The 25689-nt window shown below is 38.1% G+C and overlaps 1 protein-coding gene across 5 annotated transcripts in view; it reads left to right on the forward strand.

The window, feature by feature from the left end:
• The first annotated feature begins 1163 nt into the window (after positions 1-1163).
• Positions 1164-25689, forward strand: part of WDFY3 (WD repeat and FYVE domain containing 3) — a 136696-nt gene continuing 112170 nt past the window's right edge. For 3 of the 5 annotated variants that reach the window (XM_088133100.1, XM_088133102.1, XM_088133103.1), the window contains exon 1: positions 1165-1664. The gene's annotated coding sequence lies outside the window, so the exon portion shown is untranslated. Of the gene's footprint in view, positions 1665-25689 lie in introns of all 5 variants that reach the window. The other 2 variants (XM_088133101.1, XM_088133105.1) reach the window with 2 other exon arrangements.

Raw genomic sequence — 25689 nt, forward strand, 5'->3', positions numbered from 1 at the left:
CTGGACAGTGTCCTTTTCTGCATCTTATTTAAAGGCAAAAACTTCTGCGAGCTGCAGCACCCAAAAGCTGATGGTTTAACATCGGTTAGTTGGAACATGACTTGATGGCACAGAATCAATCAATCTATCAATTGGAAAAGGTGCTATATAAGTTTGTTTAATAAACCAGACTCTTTGTGATTTTTTTTTGCCACAATAGACTAACATAGCTCTCCTCTGCATCTGGTGAGCCAGAAAGATTTGCTTTGGCAATAAAAGATAGATCTCTCACAAACACACACGGTTCCAATACAGCATCTGCCTAAGGTCATTTTTGTTCAATAGCTATACACTGCTATACCCACAGAATTGAACAAGGAAAGAAAGTACAGTATAAGCAGTGGATGGAGGGAGGGAGGAAGTAGATAAATGGGAAATTGGGATAAAGCCAGGAAAGAAAGTTAGGTTGCACACTCATTCATCTAAAGACCATCTTTATTAAACAATGTATATACAGAATTATCAACTACGATTATTCTCATTTGCGATTTCTTTTGCGTGTACATTGGCATTGGTGTTTGCACTGTGGCCGTTAGGCCTTTTAGGTCCCATGAATAAGGATGCAATGTGTGACCTTCATGGAAGAAAACATACCTATTTATGCATCCTGTTCTCAGTGTTATAATGCCCCATATTCTCCCGGAGCCCAAGGGGAAACTTCTCAGTTTATACAGCTCGTCTGGGGAAAGCAGGACAATATTTGGTTATCAAAGAAAGTGGGAGATCGGCCCAAGCTATTTCAATTTCAGCGCCAGGTGAAGAATTCCCTCTCCCCCCCCCCCACTTTTAAATTGCAACTCTTCGATCCCTAGGGAAAAAAATCATTTTATGATGTCGGCGTGGATGTTATGTCACGAAATACCGTATTCCATTCCCCCCTTCCTTTGGCTCGCTGTGGTGGCCTTTTTTTCCCCCCCGTCGAAAAAAAGATTGAAGGCACTGGGTTCTATCTTTCGTACAAGGCAGAATTCCCGGGGTTGGGCGAGAGACGCCACCGGAGCCAGCCCCCGCCTTCCTTTTGCCTGCTTGGCGGACTTCGGGGGACCAGTTCCCACCACGGTCCGGAGACTTCGGGGAGGGAGCGGCTGGCGGGGGGAGGGACGGAGGGAGCGAGCCAGCGAGCGAGCCCTCCAGCGGCGGCGGGGAGGGTCTGGCCGCAGCCGAGAGCCGGCGGAGGGAAAGAAGGAAGCGGGAGGACAGGAAGGGAGGGAACGCGGCGCACCGGCGGCGGCCGGGGCAGGGAATTAAAATGGCCACCGGCAGCTGGCACCGGAGGAGCAGCCGCGGGGAAAGCGCCGCCTTCTCACCTCCCGGGATTCTCCGCTCGGCCAGGCCGGGCCTTGATGGATGAGGCGACGCGGGGAGCCGCCAGCTGAGGGGAGCCGACGGCGGGGGGCGCTGCCGCCGCCGCCGCCGCCCGGAATCGCCCCCTTCGCCTGGGCTGCAGCCGCGCCGTAGGGAGGACGGACAGCCGCCCTGCCCGCAGGTCCACCCCGCGCCCCTCGGCGGACCCTGGATGCCGTCCTGAGGCGCCGCAGCCCCCCCCTCCGTGAGGGCAGCGCATCCGGGCCGGGCTCGCCCTCCCGCGGCCGGAGAGGGCCACCGCGGGGCCGCCCCCGCCTCGGGTGAGTTCCCCACGCGGGGCCGCCGCCGCCTCCCGGGCCGCTTCGGCGACGGGCGAGCCCCCCGGCCGGGCGGCCCCCGCTCTCCCGTCCCTGCTTCCTAGGCCGCGGCGGCGCTCCGGGCTCTCCTCCGCCTCTTCCCAGAGATGCTGCGGCGGCGGCCGCCGCTTCCCGACCTCCTTCCCCCCCAAGCCCCGCTGCGCCGCTTCCCTCCTCCCGGTCCCTCGCCCGCACGGGGCGCGGGGAACAGCGAGCCGCGCGGCTCACCCTTCCCTCGGCTCTCACGCCCGGAGGAGCGGGAAGGAGAAGCTGCCTTCCCGAAGCGTTGCGCAGGGAAAGAGCCCGGGCGCCGGGGCTTCCGGAGGGATCGCTTGATGCATCGCGGAGGGTCGCCTTTCTGCCTTTTTCTAATCGGGGCTCGGGTTTATTTCGACCGCCGGGACTGGAGACGGCCCGGGCGGCGGGCCCGGCTTCCCCAGAAACGGTGAAAAGCAGAAGGGGAGCCTCAGAAAAGCCGAGCGTTGGGTCTCCTCTGCAGAAGTCTGAGGGACAGATTATCCTGGTTTCTAGCAGCGGCTTATGCTTGCTGGAAGAGGCGTTCCAGCTTCCCTTTCCCCGGCCCTGCAGTGAATGTCTTAAAAAAAAAAAAAAAAAACCAAGTTCACCCTATGCCACCTTTACCTTTGTTAAACTGAGAATGCTCGGTTTTGTTTATCTGTGGTTTGGGGTTTTTTTTTCCCTTTTAAGTGGCTCATTTTAGAGAGGGGTAAGGAGGATGGACGGGAAGCCTGTCTCTAGCGTCTCCAGACTCAGTCCCATCCTTCCCCAGCAGGAAGGGAAAATAACAAAAGGTATCCAGTCCCAGTGGATTAGTGGTGTCTTGTTTTGGTTTTCATAAAGTGCTTTACAGGTCGGATCTATAGCAGATGGGGGGGGGGGGATAGGTAGATGGGGAAAGGTGCAGGGGGTGAAGGCACATTGTCAAGGAGAAAGTCCCCAGTTGTTAGGAACAAGAGTGGCTTTTAAAAAACGAGTTGTGCTCAGATGAGTAATCCTCTTAGTTCTTCTCTGTTGAACCTTTATAATGGGTAGCTGTCAATCGAGATCGGGCTATTGATTTCAGGGATATCTTTCTGATTTCAGGGAGAACTTGAGAAGATAATTTGGTGTCCTTCTCAACCACTACTATAAACATAGTAAGACAACTTCTGCACATTTCTTTCGCAGTGTGTTTCATAACCTAGTGGGAATGTTTCATTGTCCTATAAACGACAATGACTCAAGTGCAAGATTCGGTATAAAACCTTTATGGCTGAATTTCTGGGGCGGGGGGGGGGGAAGGAAGAGGGTTGATGACCTCTCCTGGTTTTGTTTTGTTTTATACTCTTAGGGCTAGGAGAAAACAAAATAGCTGTATATTATTCCTGCTCTCACTGTGTCTCTGAGATAGGTATAACTAAGCTGAATCATAGGAAACTGCTTAAACAGCTTTGAATAGCCATAGGAAGCTAACAGAAAATCCAAAGAAAAGCATAGCAAATGAAAGGGTTATTGATGTGGCTGGGCTTTTATTCCTGCTCTTTGATTTAATAGATTCCCATTCTTAAAAACAATGGTTTCAAAACCTCATTTGTACCTGAAGAGAGAATAGATTCATTTTTATGCTAAAATGTTTGAACTGGAGGCAACATCAAAATTGGATGCATTAGTATTTGTAGGCTTTCTCAATCATGGTTAAAATAAAAGTAAGGTTCTATTACTGCGTGAAGTTCCATGGAGGGCCTTACAATGCAGCCTACGTAAAGTTGATAGATACAGGCTTCCTGATTTTTTTTCTGTGAAAAACAGCACTCTCCATGTTTATTAATTGCATTTAGACATAAATTGGTAAGTATATTATCTGAACTTTCTGCGATTGTGCCTTGGTGTTTCGTGGCAGAAAATGCTGTTTCCTATTTAAATATCATTGAATATGCTTGATTGGATTGAAAGAGTAAACTGTATGTGAAACTTATTTAAGGGAGGTGACAAATTACTAAATGGAATTGTAAACCTTTGTGACTTGTCTTTTATAGCTGCAACAGCTTCTTATTTAGGATTGCAGCATTTCATATATGATTGAACAATTCTGTTAGACCCTTCTACGAAGAGAAAATACTTTTTACTTACCACCTATATTTATCTATTTGTCTGTGAATCTGTAATGAGAAGCAGCAGCAGAGAGCATGTGGGTCAAATAATGATGGTGCATTTTATTGTAATTAGAAGAAAATTCACATGTAACTAATATTCCCTGCTATGATCTTAACCAGATAAATGGATATGATGACTTTAGAATTACTGTGTAATTTCAATTCTCCATATAAGAACATAATGCAAATAGACTATGGTTTTGCTCATTTGTCAAGTATTTTCAGTGGTTTCTGGGTTTTGGGGTTTTTTTGTTTTGTTTTTTGGGGGGCTTTGCAAAAATGTCATACAGTAATGATTTGGAATAAAATGTTGGTTGAGATTCAGTTACCATCAAATCCATATAAACCTGTAAAGTTGATTTACAAGTCCAATGATTGATCCAGCTAGCTCTTCACCAGCTACTAAAGCTTTTAGCTAACCTTTGGAACCCTTTAATCATTCAGCCTGGGAAAGGCTTGGAACTAAATCTGGAACTTTCTGCATACAAATTGTTTGACTGTTGAGTTATGGCCCCTCATCTAATCATAATGCTATGGTATCAGCAATCAAGATAACAGTGCAAACTTTATTGTTTAAAGCAGAGGTGCAGGAGGACTTTCGCTTTGGCAGTAATAGATGCATGTACTTATTAAGGTCCCTCCTTGCACTTGTGTGTATAAATGCAACAGCAGAATCTGCATGCATGTGTAGACACAGTGCTAGTAAACTATAATCATTACACTTAACTCTTGGATGCTTGCCCTATTGCAATACTGTATATAATGTTTTGGATAATCAAAATATCAAAAGTCAAAATATTAATGATTACTTTTAGTGCCTATTCCATGACATTTATTTTTTCATATTCCTTCTTTGTTGGAGATGAATTAGATTTAATGTCATGTTAAATCAGACTTGAAGTAGGTGCTTATAGATAAAGGAACAAAAAATTATAAAAAGTGGATAGGAAGATTTAGGAAACATGAAAAAATGTCTAGTAAATTTTGTGGAAAATTTAAAGTGTAATTGATTTTAATTCCTACACTTATCAGTCATGTAGCAAGAACTGTACTAAATTTGTAGTAGATACAAATAATTCCTTAGAAATCTATGTGACAATGTAATGGTTGCAATTTTATAGCTCATTCTTAAGCAAGTCTATTTGGGAAAGAAACTTGCCCAGCTTAGTAGAACTTTCTTCTTGAAAACCTTACTTAGGATCTTGCTGCATTCCGGGAGCTACGTCCCTTTATGCACCACGCAAGGAAGCAACAGAAGACTTTTCAAGTCTTCTGTTGCTTCATTTAGTATATATATATATATACTGGCAACATTTTGAACTTCCTTGTTTTTTAAAAACATTCCTTTGATTCTCTTGAAAAGTGCTTTTTACTTTCTGACAGTCTGCTTCAAGATCTATTCCTGCAAATGCCACCCTTGCTTAGTGTGAGAGGAAGAAGTTGCTTAATTTCTGTGTGTACTGTATTTGAATAAATTGATACAAGTTATATCCATTGAAATTGGCAATGAATAGTTTTGTCATAAGATTGTCCATTTTTTCTGCTTTCTCTTCCCCTTCCCTAAATCTTGGTTGTAATGTTGATGTTATTCATCTGTAGTAGACATCTGGGGAAATGTCTGTTTGCCTGGCTGCTTTGGATGAACTTGTAAGAATTTGGTAGGAAACTCCAATGTTTGCTAATGATCATTTACTTATAAAGGCCGTTTTGCTTAAAATTATGCAGTTGAAGAGTTGTAGCACAAGTGACATGATGCTTGTTTCTTTTAGTGACTGTATTATGATTTTCAAGCAAGTACTTATTTATTTAACATGGTATTTATCCTACTGCAGGTTAGTTTAATTTCAAATAAATAATAAAAATGATACTAAACAATGTACTGATCATAACACATAGAACAATAAGCATTCTGTGCCCTTGAGCATCTACTTTTTTATATTTTAATGTTCTTTTTTTTTTTATTGACATAGCTGCATGAGCTCCAGAACTTCTCTTGGAGATAGGGAGAGTGCATAGCTACTAAATGTAGCAATACTTCAGGCATTACTGGACTCTTTTTGTTTGCTTGTAGAAAGCTTTAGGAGGAAAGTATTTGTAGGCAGTTCTTGGGACCTCAGACCATTTTTAAAGCATCTCCTTTTTGTGGTGATGAAGGTGCCACAGCTAATTCTTTGCGTGTCCAGATTCAGTTGAAAAACTACTACCCAAACTTGGAGAGCTTGCTACTAGCGAGTGCTCCTATGAGTATTTAAAACTGTGGTCTGTCATCTCCTGCTTGTAACTTTTAAAATGGGCTTTGGTCTATAAGCAGTGTTTCTCAACCTTGTCAACTTTAATATATGTGGACTTCAAGTCCCAGAATTCCCCAGCCAGCATGGCTGGCTGGGGAATTCTGGGAGTTGAAGTCCACACATTTTCAAGTTGACAGGGTTGAGAAAGCTTATTTATAGTGTTGATTTGAGCCTTAACAGCTCATCCTTACTCTGACAAATGTTGGACCTTTTCCCTCTCATGTTTGCTAGGGTTTGAGATAAGAGTGGTAAGGAGTACCTGTTTAAGTGAAAGGTCTGTGTGATTGTCTTTCTTTCAACTGTAAAACAAACCTCACAGCAATAGGTTAGGTCTCCCATTTTGCTAGTAAGTACAATGGAACAGAAGGCTGCTGTTGAACCTTTGAAGCCCTTGTAATTGCTAGACTGACAAGGCAAGTTTTGGTCCAGTTCTTTGGAAGGTTTTTGGATGAAAGTTCACAGTGAATATGATAAAGCATTTAGGGTCCTATTTTTTTTTTCTTTCAACATACCTTTATGAAAGTGGATTTGTAGCACTTATTACAGCCGAGATCAAATATTGAAACAAAGTCCAGATAACGTTTAACAAAACTGGATGAAATATGTTGTCATATACAAGCTCATAAATCATATTAAGATTTATAGTCAGCATGTTAATGTAATGAAACTAAAGAATATTATGTTTTATTTTAATATTCCTTTTACTTTTCCCCTATCTTACAGTAAGTGATAATTTTTTCATAGTTTTAAAAAATTACTTGATGTTCTATGGTCTTGAACAGACTTAAGTTACACTGAGCTGCAGCACATCAATCAGAACATGAAAAGATAATGTATGAGAAACATAGATATTCATGCTCTATTACATTCTTGAAATGATTATCTGAATATTGCTTGGGACCATCTCAGGTAATTTGTGTGAATTTTTTTTTTTTGGTATGGATTTCCTTTATAGCTGTAGTATGAATGATTCAGAAATATATAGGATTTTCTCAGAGATAGTCCCTACAGAGTGACCTCTGTGTCTGTGTCATCAGGCTGTTTCATTGTGTTACTATCTTTTTCCTTGTTTGAGATTCAAATTTTATAATGGATTTACATTTTAATTTATAATTTTGAAATACAATGATTTATCATTTTTAAGCTACTCTTAAATTTGGTTGAAAGCCAGTTTGGTTTAGCGATTAAGGTGCTGGACTAGGAGCAAGGAAACCGAAATTCTAGTTCTGCCTTAGAAGCCAACTAGGTGACCTTTAGGCAATCACTCCCTCTCAGCCCTAGGAAGAAGTCAAAGCCAAACCACTTTTGAAAACTGCAAGGACTTGTCCATGTAGTTGCCAGGAGTCAAGTCTGACTTGAAGGCCAGAAAAGAAAAAAGATTAAGAGTACAAGTACACCCCTGAACTCAGTTGTGAATTCAGGTAATGCCTGGATTCCCCCATTATACTCAATCTTGGATTGTTTTAATAACTGGTTGAATAAACCAAAAGCAACTTGGTTCTCATGTAGGTCTAAGGCACAAATGAGGTTTCGCCTGGTTTTGAAGGCAACCAGTAAATGAAAAGGAGAACAAATTGTGCAAGGGGCATTGTTTACTAGGCAAGCAAGCTTACAAATAATCTTTATCAATATGAAGCAATTACTTGCTTAAGTAAATGAACATGTGCTTAAAAGTAGTAAGTTATTTGATAAAGTGCAGATTTGCCCAATCTGTTGCCTTCCAAGATCCATTGGATCCGCATCTCTCCGAGTTCTCTGCATGGTGAAAAATATTTGAAATCCAATTCACTCCTTCACTAATTTAAAGTGTGGCCTTCGTTTCATTCTAAAGTAGTATGAGGTGCTTTAAAGTAATATGCTTTAATGTTAAGTTGTAGTTAACTTGATTATGGACATTCTGAGAATGTACTACAAGTTATATAAATATGTCAGAATTTAAACAGTTTTGTGTGCTTCTTTGTGTGTGTATATCTAAACAAGTAGCTATAGGTAGCATGTAGGGTTTATGTTGGAGGATGGTTTATTTTATATATATATATATATATATATGAGAATGGCTTTTATAAAATAAGGTCCTAATATATGAGAAAGCAAAAATAGGTAATACGAACACCTCTGTTAACGAACTTTTCGGGTTACGACCAGCTCCGGCTGCAAAACTTTACCTCGGTTTGCGAACTCTGCCTCAGGGTACGAACAGGATATGCGGCCATTTTCCCTCCCGTGACACGGTCCACGGCCATTTTTCCACCCCTGACATGTGGTCCGCGGCCATTTTCCGCCCCTGACACGTGGTCGTAGGGAGGGGGACTCTCCCTCCAAGCAATAGCCGCCTCCCTGTCCTCCACGCCAGAACAGATTAACGGTAATTACATTGAACCTTATGGGGAAATTTGCTTCGGGTTGTGACCAATTCGGGGTGTGACCAGAGTCACGGAACGAATTAAGTTCGTAAACCGAGATTCCACTGTACTCAGATTTCAGAATACATATATAGGTATGTATAGAAATCCTCAGAGTACCTCCCTTACTGGACATGTCTGTGTATTATGCAAACTTTGATTTGTTGGATAAATCAAAGAGTATGAGTTTGTACTTTGTGCTAAGCCATACTGTGCTTTGCTTTATTTTATTTAACCCGTTTGGTGGATGTTTGTAAACCATGATTTATGGCTTAGTGTAACATGTGATCCCAGCCTTTAAGTCAAAACTGAAGCCACCCACATTATAGCTTAAAACAAGATATATGAACTCAGTCCCTGTATTTCAGGATTCACTTTATCATCTTTTCTGACATCTCTGACTCTGATTGTTGAGGGAACTTCTAGAGCAGATCTGTAGCATGTATGCATTGTGGGGTCAGGAGGGGGAAAGGAAATCATGTTGCGTGAACAAAAATCTGCTTACATAATGCTGGATATAACCCATGATAAATAAGAGTAATTACAATAATTTTGTTGAAATAATTCTAGCTGAACTGCAATATATATTTTTGCCTATATAGATCTTTTGTATTTTATTCTGAAGGAAGCACTGAATTTTGCTCCTTATTCATAGATATCTGTATTGCTCCTGAATAGGAAATCAGCAATAGAATGCTGAGTATTCATTTATTGAAGTGTAGAAGGAAGACTTTTTTAATTGTACTATATATAAGTGCTATACTATATATAAATGCTAATGGCATTATTTGGGGGAGGTCAATCTAAAGTTGAGCAGATTTTTCAGAAATTGCAATAGCTGCTGATCTTAACTGTCTTTAAAATAATGGCAGGAAACATATGTAGGGAAAATGTGTGGGAAAGGTGATACTGGATGATTAAACACTTATTTTGGTTCTAGATATATTAAAACTGAAGTTATGTGGAATGTGATATAGAGGATACTCTGTCCTTATATGCGTATATAGTTCTTAAGGCAAGTAGTATATAGTACTTCTCAAGGTAAGCAGTGAGTAGTTACATTTTTTGCTCATGAGACTAATAATATAGATGGTAGGGAGAGGGGGAATAAACAGTTGGACTACTGCTGCAACTTTTCAGCTAATGGTAGGACTAAGAGCTTGTATCTGATCGTCTCTGGCTCATAAACCAGCTGTGTCCACTTTGGGTGTTAAAAGAATCAAGATGGCAGTCATGGCAATGTGATTGAAGTCCCACCCCTTTGGAGGTATGTGTGAGACATTGATGCATGGGTGGGGCTTCAGTTGCCCTCCTTTGACTGCCATCTTGACTTTTTTGAGCCCATGTACATTGGACGCCACTGTTTTAAAATCTGTGAGCTGTGAATCCTGCAACCCAGCATTCGTGCATTTCACTCATTCAGAAAAATAGTAAACAGGTTTTCTCCTTTGTAAGCATCTTGGTGCAGTTTTGGGGGGAGGGGTCACAAACCAAGAGTGCATTTAAGTACACTTTTCTTAGTTTATTAAAAGAATTTTGCAATACAACTTCCAAGACATAGACAATAGCAAGAAAAGTTACAAGCATAAGAATAATATTAGAAACAGAAACAAGAATCAGATGGCCAATTCTGTATCTAATGAATCCTCAGTCTGGCTGAGATAGAAACCCCAAAGCAGCAATAAATGAAGTATGGAAGTATCTATTTTAAAGGGTAGGACGTATATCATGAAGTAGCTTGTAAAAAAACCTGCTGTGATAATAAAGCGCTTAAAATTCTCATTGCCTTCAAAGTCTCCTGATATTCTGTTCCATCCTTATCTTGCTTGATCATCAACAGACCCTCATTATTTAGACCAGCTTGGATTAGCTTTTTTAGGCAGTGTTTCAACTTTAGGGTCTCTATGACTGGGAGACAGGATGACACATCTTCGCCGTCTAAGGGTTCATGCTCTCAATCAGTTAGCCACTTAATTAGCCAGTTAACTAATTAGCCAGTTAACTTAATTAGCCAGTTAACTAATTGCTTTATTTCTTATCCCTCTGTACCTCCAGGATACAGTATTCCCAGAATATTTTTGTTCATGAGAAGGACACAGGATCATAAAAAGGACAACCTTATATACAATTTTTTTTCATAAAGCTACAATAATGATAATACTAGATAATCAACATCACATATTATGATTCAGTATTTAGCAAAGAAAATACAAAGCTAATCAGTCCACATCATATTCTATTACCTGACTATCTACTGAGACTTTAGGCTTCTCCCTTAAAATACTCTTTGGATAGCTAGCTAAAGCCAAGAAAAATATAGTTAACATGTATTGGACTAAGTAAAATTGAGATAATTTTGGGCTCATATCTGATTAAAATAATTATCAAATGTATTGTCAAAGTAGATTTTTTTTTAAAGAATGTGATGATTGAGAATTTCACATCTTATAATGCTTTTCATCTCTCCTCACTCTTTCTCAAAGAGAGAAGAAATTCTTGTTAAGATTTGATAAATGTGATGTTGTTTAAACTGCTATGGTTAAACTGGGATAAATCCTAAAAACCAAAGTACACATCCTTCAGGTTGGCTGACAAAACGGTGGTTCCATTAAATGTAAAATGGGAACTCCGGGATCTGTACGTACAGGGAATATAAAGCAAATGAAGTATACACAATTCCTTTTCCAAACAACACTTTTTCATAAAAAATACAGAATATGAGAAGAAAAGTAGGCAAATTGTGAAGTTCAAACAGCTATTTACTCTTAAGCACTTCAGAATGATGCAGTGTTTAGTATTTGAACTATTTCTTGACATCTCGTATTTTTAGGAGTTTATTAGTTTTCGATTCTGTGCTGTTGTGTTAATTTTCACAGGCAAAGATGGAAACTAAGAGTGTTTCTGATTTAGGGAGAGATGAATAGCAATGTCATATGGTAACAGTCTGTTGGACAGCTCTTCCTGCTTATATACTTCAGTGGTGGTATGATTCATTACATATCCCCTCAGGTCATCATAATAGTAAAGGCAACAATAATTTTGGTTTTCAGCTCAGTTTCTGAAAGCATAGTTCATTTTGAAAACACACATATAAAAAGTAGATCAGTATGAATCAGATATCAATTAGCTTTGTTCTTACAGGCATTCCATCTCTCTATTGTGCCACATATTTGTAAGGCTACAGTAGGAATTTTGAAAGTATAATACATTTTCCTCACTGAGCATGTCTAGTAAAATCTCTGGGGAATCCTGTCTGAAGCCTAGAAGAAGGATAGAAATACTATCTGGCTGATGAGACACACAAAACTGGTAAATGCCAAAGGAATATACTGGCTAGGCCTTTGATTTTTGCTCCCATTAATTTCTCAAGATCTGAAATGCTGATAATCAGTTTTTAGTCTGTTCAGATACGGTTTCCCCTCCCTCCTTCCCCAAAGATTCTGTGCAGGAAAAATCAGGAAAGTATGAAATACCTGTCTGAACTGAGTTGTCTCACAAATATTTGAACATGGCATCTTATTCATCTTGGATATTGCACCCATAATTAAACAAGTGTGTAATTATGGAAATTAACTTTCATGTGTAATTTAGGGAACACAAAGAACTACCATAATCTTGGAAATCAAACAAAAAAACCCCGTGTTAATCAAAAGGAAATAATGTGCTCTATCAATGGAACGTTCTTCTCAGAGATCCATATGTGGCACAAATGTTGGTTTCTTTTAGTCCTCCTTTAAGTTATATCAGATTTCAGAGATTACAACCTTAGTAATTGCTATATTATCTTACTTGCTTGGTGGGGGGTGGGGGAATTTTGTTTGTATTCTTCTCTTGCTTACAGGTAAGCCACCCTGTAACCAAAATTGGATAAAGGTGTTGTATAAATACCGTGTGGATGTTGCTGCTGTTATCCTACGAACAGAGTATTAGAATGAAATAGTATGTTTGGGAGAAGTATGAAGTATAGTTCTAGTTGAATGTTTAATTTTAATCTGCAAATGAAAAAGCAAGCATTTTAACATTCTCTGGGTTACATAGAAAAACTAAACCTTGTGCTTTTGTAAAGTTCCTACATATCCACAAAAATAATTTTCTTCTCAAGTGTCACATTGACTAAATTGCCTGATTCTCAGATGGCTTGCTTTATCTTTGAAATTTGATTTCTGATTTCTGTGAACATGTTGAGGGATGGGATTTTCAGAATCCATAGGCCAAAGGACGTGTGTTTTGAATAATACATTTGGTTGTGGTCATTGACTATAAGAATACATATCTGTCTTGTAATTCATTTTATGGCCACTCTCTCTTTCTACATTGAACTACCCCTTATGTACCAACATAGGCCACTGGATAGTTTATTTGAATACTTATCAGTTGTGTCAACTGTCCAAGGCATTTAGGGGGAAGGTTACATATTGTTGTTGTCTGCCAAAGTGTCCCAAAATTTATCACAATTTCTGGGTTCAAACCTTGGGCTAATCTATACAAATCAGCAACAGGATTCACATAACACTTTAAGCCAAAACTAAGTTACATTATTACTTAACACTGTAGTTCCCAAACTCTGCACTGCAGCAACCTGGGGCACCACAGCGAACTCACGGGGGCACTGCAAGTTCATGGATGACTAGTTCAGAGTAGTTCAGAGTTTGGCCTAGGGACACCGTGAAATTACTGAGGCTCCAATGGTGCCGTGAACTGAGAAAGTTTGGGAACCTCTGGCTTAATATGATGTATCAGCCAATCTGAGTAAAGTTTTTCTGAAACTCCCTCCTTAATGGTTCACCCATTCCTTCCCTATTCCCAAGGTCAAGTCTATATTCCTTTAAATAAAATTCCGCTATTCTGTTTACTGCCTAGTAGTAAACATCCTTAAGCTCATTACAGGAATAATAGGAGTATGTCCCATTGAAGTGTAAAATATTGCTAGACAATATCCTACAGCTGGAGTTTTAACAACCTGATATGAAACCTGGTATTTCTATGAATAGTTCTCTCATAAGTAATTAATTCCCATCATAAAGATGTGTGATGAGGTGAATGTTGGAACTTTTTTTTCTTTGAATAATGCTGTTAATTGAAGCCATCTTCCCTCGACCATATGTTCTCCAGATGTGTACAGCTAACTTGCATAGTGGGAACTCTAGTTTGATTTCCTAACAACCTGGAGATGGAATCCATTGTTGACTCTTGGCTTCCAATTACTGCCTTGAGAGACAAACCAGATATTTCCATTTGAATGTTGTGGAAAGAAAACTGCAAAAAGAGCAGTTTGTATGGTTTGCTTAGTATCTCCCACTGGCAGAAAGAACCAAGCAACCTATTCATAGCAAGTCAAAGTCCTGAATTCTGGTTTACATGACCTTTGAACATGTATCTATACTAAAAACACTAGGTGTGTACAAAACTATTACAAAGACTTCTTACTAATTCAGTGAGCCATTATTTATTTTAGAAGGGAAAGTAGGAAATGAAATAGCTGTTCATTCTTTCCAGGGAAGAATGTGTATGATAGCTTTTGATATGTTGGATTTTACATATTTTCAGTTGAGAAATTGGTCGAGCTTTCAGGTACCAGTGAAAAACTGTTGTGAAACACAGGATTATTGGCAGAAAATGTTTTCATTAACAAAATCAAAAGTATTTATGAAAATATCTGAAAAGTGGCTTTCAATTTTGTTTGACCTGCAAAAATCATAAAGAATCCATTTCAGCACATATCCTAAAAATAAACTTTAAAATACTTCTTTTTAAATGTAGCCCATTTCTTCTGGCTTAGAAAGAATAAAGTTGTTACCTAATTTTAAGCAAATCAAATCAAGTTAATTACTGACAAGTTAATGAGAAAATGTTAAAACTTGCAATGCCTGTGTTTATGCACACCATAACTTTTTGTAAGCTGCATACTCATAGTTGTACAGGCCACAGTTGGCTAGGCTATACAACATACTAAGTTATAAAACACACTTTATCATGATGGCTGAGTTTACAACATATTAACCACAAATAAGCAAACCACATATTACATTATAGATGAATGTCATATGTGAACGCAGTCGTGATTCGAAAGCCATCCGATTAGGATCAGGATGACCCGTGTTCAGATCCATCCATAAACATGAAAGTTCACTGAGAGATTCAGTGCCAGTCACTGTGTCTTAGCCCAACTAATTCACAGGATGGTAGTTGTGGGGGAAAAATGGGAATGCTATATGTACTGAGTCACAGAATCTGCACAACACAAAGTACATAATAGAACTTGGGCTAATCCAGTGTTGTCCAAATTTGGCCATTTTAAGATGAGTGGACTTCAACTCCCAGAATTCCCCAGCCACCATAAGCCCTGCTTATGGATCTTTTCATAGGCATGGCTGGCTGGGGAATTCTGGGAGTTGAAGTCCACTCATCTTAAAGTGGCCAAGTTTGGACAACACTGGGCTAATCTAATGAAGCTGAACAGTAAAAAAAAAAATGAAGTACTTTTTGATATAGGAAACTGCAACTATGTACTAACAAATATAGTTGAGTGGCAACAATCTAAGATGCCTGCTTCCCATGTTTGACCTATTGGTTATAGATTTTACATTTTTGAGTGGTAGAAATGTTTCTTGCCTGTTCTTTTTTAGCATGCTGGCTTTCCGCAGCATTTTCATATAAGGCTAGCAGTATGCCTGCTGGCATATAAATCAACACTATACCTTCATTTATTTTACAGTTTTTGATCATTATTAATTCCTGGTTGTACTTTATTTAATAATTATATATGGAATACATTTACATACATTATGTATAGAATGTTTTTTTAAACAAAATTGGGGCATTTTGAAGTTTTTATTTTTTAAATTCATTTTGGTTTTGGGAGTGGCCCCACTAACTCTTAGAATTGCAGCGCCTGAAGGCCATGGACTCAGCAATATGCCCTTAGACCAAAAATGTTTGCCCATCACAGCTATTACTCATGCCAATTGATGATATAGTCATCAATTGGAAGAGAAAGTATTAAGAAAAGGCATTTGCTACATGCCCTGCTTATGGATCTTTCATAGGCATTTGGTTGACAATTGTGTATGATCCTTTAAAACTCTTTTTATGTTCTTATATAACTTTTCACTTGAGAATATCTGGCTAGAAGAAAGCTCTGATTAGAGTAAAAGTCTTCTGTCTGTGGAAAGAAATTATTCAAGCTGAACAGGCAAGACATAAATTCTCAGTGGATTGATGAGACATAGCCATAGTTAAACATTTGGAGATTCAGATAGTTTGTTCCTTCTTCTATTCCGTTGGAAGTCTTAAGAGCTATGAATCCTAATTTGGAGTTTGATTAATGGTTAATAGTTACAGTAATTTAATTCTTAACCAGGAGAAAGGATGCATAGAAAAGATTAAAGGAACATAGGCTCCTGCATGAAAGAACTTGAGGGAAGCATGTAGAACACTTGAGAATGGTCTCATAACTCATGCCCAGTCCTTTTACCATAGTTTTTCTGGATCAATAGCAAACTTGTCTGAACCAAGAAGCTAATATGGTAGGGCCTGGCTAGTAGTTGGATAGGTATAGCCTTGGATTAAAGAATACCAGAGCTGTAGGCTAGGCTGAGACCTTCAAAAACATTCCAGAAGATGAAAATGGAAACTACTTTATTATTGTTGCAAAGAAAATTGTGCTGCTGGATCCATGTGGTCCTCTAGAAGTTGAGCTCAATTCAAGGGCATCTTTAACTTGCCTTACCCTAAATATTATTCATTTATACTGTATCTTTAGGCCTTGATATGGCTTATATATCAAAATGGTTTGTGTATCAAACCAACTAATTTTAGAATTTACTAAAACAAATTAACAGAAAAGCAGAAAAAAACAGTTTTATGGATGCAAAACTTAAAGCATGAAGAGGCATTATAATTTTAAAAATAATCCGGAAGTCTGATAAAGAATGGGGCCAAATGACCTTATTGGGAGTTCTCTTTTTTGTTCCCTCTAGCCACATTTTTTTTATGGAAAAAGGCTGAAATTATTTGAACCAATCATCGTGATTGGAAACAAATCAGAAACCAATAAAGATTGAGTAGAATCATAATTGCATACTCCACAGAATAAGCTTTGTAGTAAGAAGAGATCTCAGAAATGTAGGTGAGTTTGGAAGGCATGATGGGAAATGCAGACTGATGGAGTCATTATATCACACTAGCAAAAATCTATCAAAATCTCATGTCACTGTACCATTGACATTCTGATTATAATGGGTGAAGTTATTCAAATGAAGATACACTGAGGATATTTTATCATTTGAGCTTCAGATGCACAGATGAAAATCACTTGAAGCAGGATGATGGCTAGGGATATTGTTGAGGAAACATAATACATGTTATTATGTACAATATGAAGTTGCTGGAACTTTATATGATGAGCATGTGATTGGTCCAGTAGCTAAACAGAGAAAGCAAATCATGGGGCAAAATGATGTAGGTCAAAGGGACTGTTGAAGGATGGATGTAAAAGTAATGTTCAATTAAAAAGTCCTAATGTAAGCTGGCAGCATAAAATATAACAATGTAGTATTGTGGCAGTGGTGGGTTTCTGTATAGTATAACGATGTATAATTTTTTTTTTAAGTATTTCTAATACTTCAAAGTCATACAATTTTCAGGCATTAATCTGAAAGTTAAACTGAACTGATTTAAAAAGCTTAGTACTACAAAATGGTTTGGAAAATAACTCTTTTGCCATGTCACTCATCAAGAATTAATGCTGTTGCGCAAATTGGCAATGAATTATAAAGCTTTCTGATCTTGCAAGTAAAGGTAGTTTTCTGATCAGAGTTGGCAGAAGAGTATAGAGACAAATGTATGTGGTAGATTGAATGCTAGGGAATTACAAGACATTACCTATTTAAAATAATAGCAAACTCTACTCATTCCCTTTTTATTGTGTAAATTACACAAGAATTATCTTTGGGTATTCAACACATGCCAGTCAGAATTGCAGTTTTGTAATATGTAATGATTGTGTGCCAAATTACTCATGCTTGCTTCTCTGATGTTCTCTGTAGTTCCAGAAGTAAGGCAACACAGACTGGGTCTGCACATTCAATAAACAATAATGTGGTCTGTGTGATTTTGATCAGCCATTGTGCTTAATAAACCAGATCATGATTTAGCACTGATTGGGTGATATATCATGTTAACCACTTGTTAATCATAGCTTGTTAACTAGGCCACAACTGAAGCCAAACATAACCCTGTGCTATAAACATGGGCCATTACATCCATTAATGTCACCCAAAATAAACAAATAAATAAAATACAGTTTAAACAGGAGATCTTATTAATTCATCACTGGTTCCATGTCCACTGATGTTTAATATCCACACAATTTGGATGAGTATTTTGTACAGCTAGTGCAATTCTGTGAAATACCTTCATTGAAGTCAGATAAAAGAAAACATTTTTCCTTCATTCTGAACTGAACTAAGACATTGTCTACCTTTTTTCAATACATTAATCATGGATTGAGATACACACATGCATACATACAACCTGATTGCTCACTTTGGCCGGGCGACCAGCTCTTGGAAGAGTCCTGGTTGTGCCAAACTTCTTCCATTTGAGAATTATGGAGGCCACTGTGCTCTTGGGAACCTTCAGTGCAACAGACATTTTTTTGTAGCCTTCCCCAGATCTGTGCCTTGCAGTAATCCTGTCTCTGAGCTCTGCAGGCAGTTCCTTTGACCTCGTGGCTTTTGCACTGATACAGTCTGCATTGTCAGCTGTGAGGCTTTCTATAGAGAGGTGTGTGCCTTTCCAAATCATGTCCAATCAATTTAATTTACCACAGGGGGACTCCAGTCAAGGTGTAGAAACAGCTCAGCAACTATCAAGAGAAATGGGAGGCAACTGAGCTAAATTTCAAGTATTGTTGCAAAGGGTCTGAATACTTATGCCAACGTGATAGTTCAGTTTTTCCTTTTTCATACATTTGCAAACCTTTCTAAAATTCTGTTTTCACTTTGTCATTATGGGGTACTGAGTGTAGATTAATGAGAAAAAAATGAATTTGAACTATGCAGGCTGCAACATAACAAAATTGAAAAAAATGAAGGGGGTCTGAATACTTTCCGAATGCACTGTATGTGTAACTGTGATCACATAATTTCTGTAAGCATTAATCTTGTAAAAATATGTTTAAATTGGTGATTTAAGTATAATAAAAAAGGCACAGAGATATTCTTGCTGCCTTACTAGAGAGATTCTCCATAGTGCATTCTGGAGGATCCACCAAAACCTGTTTGTTTGCTGTAATTTTGCTTCCTAACTTTTTTTTTTTTTTTTGCACTGGAACAATTTTATTTAGTTTGTAGTTATTAGAAGGTCTTTACGTTCATGTAGGATTGTAGAAGATAAGCCACATTTCATTGCGATGCTATTTTTTAAAAAATCAATTCATTCAAAATATATTTTAACTTGTTTGGAATTGAAGTGATTTATGTCTGTATGGTTTGATGTATTTTATGAATATTAAAACCTTCAGAGCAAGCTGGAATCTGCCTCTCAGAACAGAGGATGACATCTTGAAAGGCTTGAGACTATTCACCTTCCACATGTATATAGAATAGACTCACAGAGCTGAAAGGTGTCATTTAGGCCGTGGAGATCAGCCCCTGCTCAGTGTAGAAATCCACATTAAAACAACCTGGACAAAATTGTTCCAGTGCAAAAAAAAAAAAAAAAGTTAGGAAGCAAAATTACAGCAAATAAACAGGTTTTGGTGGATAATTGGTTCTTATTGTTGGATTTTTCCCTAATATTTCTAATATTTTCTAATATTAAATCAGAATCTGCTTTCTTATAATTTAATTCCATTCTGGATCCTGAATCCTGGAATGAAAGAGAACAGGTCTTGACTTTCTTCTGTGTAATACCCTTTTGGGTATTTGAAGAGTGCTATCGTATCCTCCCTCAGTTGCTTTTCTCAAGGCTAAACTTAACCACTTCCCTGAATGTCTCTTAGAGACCAGAGTTTCTACCATCCTAATCATTTTTGTTGCCCTTTTTTGAGTTGGTAATAATTTCTCTGAATCTGTCTTGGAGTATGATACTCAGAACTGGACACACTATTTGAGATTAGGTTGGACCAATGCAAAAGTGGAATGATTACTTCCTGGGATTTGGAAATTATATTTCTGTTGATGCAATTTAAAATTACATTTCTCTTTTTTTCCAGCTGATTGCTGATTCACATTCCATTTGCAATTAGTTTTCTTACAGCTTTTTACAAGTATCATTATCAAGCCAATCTATATCTTGGAATCTGATTTTTGCTTTCTAAAGGAAGAACCTTGCATTTGTCCCTATTAAATTTCAGTTTTTATTTCTCTAGCCTATTCAGATCATTGTAAATTTAATTCCTATCTTCTAGGCTATTAGCTTTCCCATCCAGTTTTGTTATATTTGACAAGCATTATCAGTTTGGCAAGCATTTCTTCCATCTCTTCATCCAATTAGTAATTAAAATATTGAGGAGTAGAAGACGCAGGATGATCCTTGTTGCATTCCACTTGATACAGCTTTCCAATTTGATTTGGTCCCTAATGAGTAAAGATTTCAAGCCATCTGTGTATATTTTGTTGCATGTTGTGGGTATCAGCAACTGCATTATATGTAGCCCACCACTGTGCCTTGTATACCAAGCCTTGCTGCTTAACATAAATATAAAGTAAGCCACTATGGTTTGCTCAACAAACCATAGTTAAATCAATCCCACTTGTGATATGTGAACTGAGCCAGCAGTCTCTACTACGCTTTAATAACAGTACCAATTTAGTTTTCTGCTTTGTGAGCACATTCAGTATATCCAAAACATTTCAAGAGTGAGCCTTTCCAATCACAGGTTTGTTTCAGTTGGAGTTTGCACCCCTAAAGTTAACAAAGTGGAACAGTTGGGCATTGCACAGGATTTTTTTATTTTTTTTTACTGCTTTTAACTTTTTTGCAACTTAATACAAAGTATTTAACAGAAGACAGCTTAGTCTATCAGCTATCTAGCACTTGGACAGGCAGGTATTTCTAATAGCAATGACAGATGAAGCTGAAGGTGAAGAATTAGAACGATATCAGATAAGGCACAGAGATGGTGTTAGGGGAAAGAAGTGACTTCAATGTAAAATTAATAGATTCTATGAATTATCAAGAGAAATAAAATCATGTAACTAGGCTTAGAAAAAGAGGATATAAGGGAATCAATTTCTTGGTTTTCCGTGAGTATTTGGAAACTCAGAGACTGGATTTATATATCAAATTAAGCAAATTGTGTTTTGTTTGGGTTTGACTTGGCATGCTTTGCAAACCAGGCCAATGGCAGCTTATTTAATGCAATACCATGAATCCAGTGAGAGAGAATATAGGCTGTTTTCTGATTTACAGACTCCAGTTTGATTTTCAACTCCAGTTTAAAATGCAGTGATCAACCCCAGTATTACTGACAATGGGATGAACCTTGTTATCAAGAAATTTCAAAGGGAAGGCCATTGGATAGATGCTGACAGGGAGAATGCCTGACTAACTTGTTATTAGTGACCCTGGAGCCAAAGCAATTTGATTGCACAACAAATTTGGAATGGGGAACTTGAAAAATGAGGTTAGCCCTTGAAGCTTGACTTTTTTAGGAAATAACAAACATGAAGAAAAGAATGGAGTTTAGGTAAAGAAGGAGTAGGAAATATCTCATATGTGATTATATAGTTGGTTGTGTATGACCTGAGAGTCTGAGACAATACAGTTCCTTAGATTCTAAATTTGTCTACCCTATGAGCAAATAAGCCAAAGGATTAAGAATCCAGCAACTCTAAGGCACAGTCCCTTATAATGACAAGTAGTGAACTCTAAGTATACTGAGATTATCGTCTGAATAGAAGCTGGAACTGAATAAGGTTCAGTGGTAGTTTGCAGATGTGTCTGGATAAATGTAAGGAAGTGAAAAGGCTCCAGGCAGAAGTAGAGGAAAGAGGCCTTGGAAACAGAAGAAAACACTACAGAGGTTCAAGATGAACAGGATTGAGTGCCAAGTGAATCTGTCAGTGTTTACCATCTTCACGAACCTTTGCTACATCCTCAATCAGACCAAATAAGTAACTGTCTCCTCTTGGCACTGATTGGGTAAAAGAAAATGTAGTTAAAATTCTTTAGTCCAAATCTGGAACCTTGACTAAGAGGAGAGCAGTGAGTTCTAGATGGAACTTGCTGTAATAAAGTAACACATGGACTGCCATTTCTACCTTCCCCAACCAGATACTCAAGTGAAGCTAATGAAATAATATTAAAATAGGTCATAGTAAAGGTCTTCCTTTGATTATGGACAATGAGATTAAAATATAGTCTTTGCAGTGCAATGTTTCCTGATGGGAAACCAAGGGTTTGATAACGGGAAATAAGATTTTAATCCCCTTGTAGGTCTTGGCCTTAGCTTTGTGAAACCCCATAGCAAATCCAAATTTTTGGGCAAAACACAAGATTAAAAGTTTCTTTCATGGTTTTCTTCTAGATATACTGAAAACTATCTTTGGGAATTAAGAAACCAGACTTGATGGAAGACAACTGGTTAAAATTAAATTTTACCACTTAGCAAGTTCATACCCTAGTTTTTCTCTTCTCTGATTACAGATGAAGTACTGCATTTGAAACATTGTAGAACTAATAAAATAGTTCTTAAGGATTTAGATTTGACCTTTCCTAAATTGGCTATAGTCCTTATAGATATGCCACATATATAATATATATATTTTATGTATTTATAAATATATAAATGCCAAACATGAAACTTCAGGATGGTGGCAACACTTCTGTTACCAGTTTTTTAAAAAAGCAATACATAGTGTCATCCCCGCCATAGGCAGGAATGAACCACTAACAGCCAACTCCCAAGAAATCCAAGAACTTTAAATAAGTAATATTTATTGATGAAATTTAGAAGCCACAGTAAAGAGTTCCATCAACTCCCATGATTCAAGGATAGGCCCCATAAATAGAAAGTTTTCAGATCCTCTTGCATTTATTTTTGCCCCCACCCTCATAGATTACTCGGTCCCCTCTTTTGAGTAGGCTGGTCTGTTTCCGTCTGTCTTTTTTGTAACAGATTTGCTATCATGCTGCTTTTCGCTGATTGTGAGAATTAACTCACTTGTGAATTTAGAATGCATCTTTCTTAAACTGACTGTGTGGAAGGCAACTTTCAGGTATTTAAAGAACATGCCTTTTCCCAGTTCTATGCAATTGCTACTTATGCTGTCTTGATGGTTTGGTAAAGACCATAACCTTGGATGATACTTTGAACTTCTGCTGTAAAATAGGAAATAAGGATCCAAACAGCTTTCCTCAATCCTGTTGACAAAACAGCAAATGAAAATTGGGGCAGGTCAGCTTGTTAACCATTGAGTACAGAGAATGAATAAAAGTGGTGTTAGCACCTTCTGAACATAACCCTGCAGAGTGTTGATAACAGCTGTTGTAGATGTTTTTGTGTGGTTTTTTTTTTTTATTACAAAAATAGGGAATTACTTCACTCAGTGTCTGAAATCCCTTGTTAGTCATAGTCACAATGATTTTGGGAGCGGATGTTTTTTACGGCAGGAAAAATAGCAGTGCTTTTTACTGTAGCAGTGATTTAGGGATTATGCATGCTTAATTCTGTACTAGATTATGCCTTTGTATGTTTAAGAAGACATTTGGCTATTTTTCCTTTGTATAAATAAATATCAGTAAAGGATAATGTCAAAATAGATTAACCCTTTTCAGAAAAAGGTGAAACAGCTCTAGAACTACGGTATTTGAACTACTATATATTATCCAGTTAGCCTTGGATGATGCATTTAGAATCCTTTTAAATGTTTTTTTAACTTTCCATAGCTGCTTCACAATAACACTGACTTTTGTGCTTCACTTCAATCTGTTATGTTTTTTCTGAAACAAAAATGTGAGTGGACTTCAGATCTTGTAATTTTAGGGAGTCTGGTTGAGACATATATGCACTTTGTGCCAGTTAAATTTGTATCATGTTTTAAAGTTTATCTTTTGAATCATTTGAATATTATCTAAAGTGAAAAGAATTATTCTGCAAGTTACCCTTGCAATTTATATTGAGTGGTGCAGGATTTTTTTTTTAATTCTTTATTTTGGGTGTACCAACTTGATAACTATTAGCAAAAAGATGAAATCATTAAAATTATGTGTTCCTCTATAGGAACAAATTGTTCCTACTAACTGAAAGCGAATGCTTGCCATCTGATTCCCTGTCATGACTTTAATGCAGCCCTATTTTTTTGTCATGCTTTGTAAAATGCAGCTGACCCAAAGTTTAATTTGTTAGCCTCTGCCTTCTGCAGGAATGAGGAAAAAAGTGGATTCTATGGGTTTCTGAAACTGGTTGATTATTATTTGTACTAGAAAGGGTTAATGTAACCTGATTTTTCTGAGGATTGAAGAGTTCTGAGGGTCATTTTTCCCCTTTGATTTGTTCTTGTGGCAGGATATTTATCCCCCCCCCTTTCTTTTGGCAATAGTATTTAACCAAGGGAAGAAAATCATGCAGAAAATCCTAGGAAAGAAATGTCCATGAAATAAGTAGAAGTGATGATATAAAGGTTAATGATACATAATCATATATTATTTCATAGAATAAACAAGTAATACCATTGCTATAATGGTATCATATCTTTTCATCTATATTAAAAACATGACCTTCATTTATAGTTCAAAATGGAATGCGGGGGCCAGTGTAGCGGTAACTTGCTGATTATTAACTAGGATTAGAGGATGGGATGTGGGTCACTAATTTGTTTTCCCCCGTTTGCCTGTGGTTTGATATTAAATTTGGTACAGCATTCTTGTATTCATTAGCTACTTTGACGTGTTGCTAGAAACATACCCGTGTTGTTGGTGATCTCATTTTGGGCACTTTTTCCTGCGCATAAAACTTCCTTTTTTTCAAAATTTACTTCATTACCTTTTTTTAAGTAAGTCCCATGCCTGATGTCACATGAAGGAGACCCCAGGTAAAATGCATTACTCTCTAAAGTGGAAGTTAAGAACTTAGGCGTACAAGTGACTCACAATTCTGGAAAATCAGCTTTTGTCATGACATCTGGGTTTATCTTACAGATTTTACAGATTCTAGTGGTTACTTTTTATGGTATATTGCCTTGCATACTCTTGACACAGGTGAAATATTAAAGGATAAGGTTGTATTTATGCATTAGGTGGTCAATCTGAGGCAAAGCTTGCATATAGATAAGTGTATGAAATTCTGTGCCAGGGTGTGAGCGAGTGGATGGCAGAAGAGGAATTTAGCATTCTGCAGTGTTGCTCTGTCCATTATTTTTGGCAGCCTAAAAACTTTTAGAGGTACCCTGATGAGATCTGGTAACAAGAGTAGGGCATATCTCTATCAGAGTATCTTGAGAGCATATGAGAGAATTAGTATATACTTATCATTGAATCTGAAGAGTGAGGTTGGATATTTATTTTAAAGTGTCCTGTAGATGAGTTTGAATGGATCTTCACCTCTAACCACTTTGGTTTCCCCGGTATTTTTGAAGACAACTTTAAGCCGTATACTCTAGTTCAGGGTTCCTCAACCTTGGCAACTTTAAGATGGGTGAACCTCTAGTTCAGGGTTCCTCAACCTCGGCAACTTTAAGATGGGAGTTGAAGTCCACCCGTCTTAAAGTTGCCAAGGTTGAGGAACACTGATATAGAGGTTCCACTGTGGACTGCCACTACAGCTTGGGGGCAGGGAAATGTGTTTTAGCTTTGAATACTCAATATGACCTAGATTATGCTTTCCAATGTTTGTGATTTACATTGCCCAAAAAGTAAGACAGGTGAACCTCTAGTTCAGTGTTCTTCAACCTTGGCAACTTTAAGACGGGTGGACTTCAACTCCCAGTATCCCCCAGCCAGCCTTGCTGGCTGGGGGATTCTGGGAGTTAAGTCCACCCGTCTTAAAGTTGCCAAGGTTGAGGAACACTGATCTAGTTGATCCACGAAGGGGAGAGGGGCTGTGCCTGAAGCAGCCTGCTCCATCCCCTGTTTTTCATTGTGTGGCAAATGACCTGACACTACTAATGCATAAAACAGCAGCCCCACGCTTCCATTG

The sequence above is a fragment of the Python bivittatus genome, unplaced genomic scaffold (assembly GCF_059951505.1).
Source record: "Python bivittatus isolate LINGU-HERP-01145 unplaced genomic scaffold, Pbiv_v1 ctg000070_np1212, whole genome shotgun sequence".
Lineage (NCBI taxonomy): Eukaryota > Metazoa > Chordata > Lepidosauria > Squamata > Pythonidae > Python > Python bivittatus.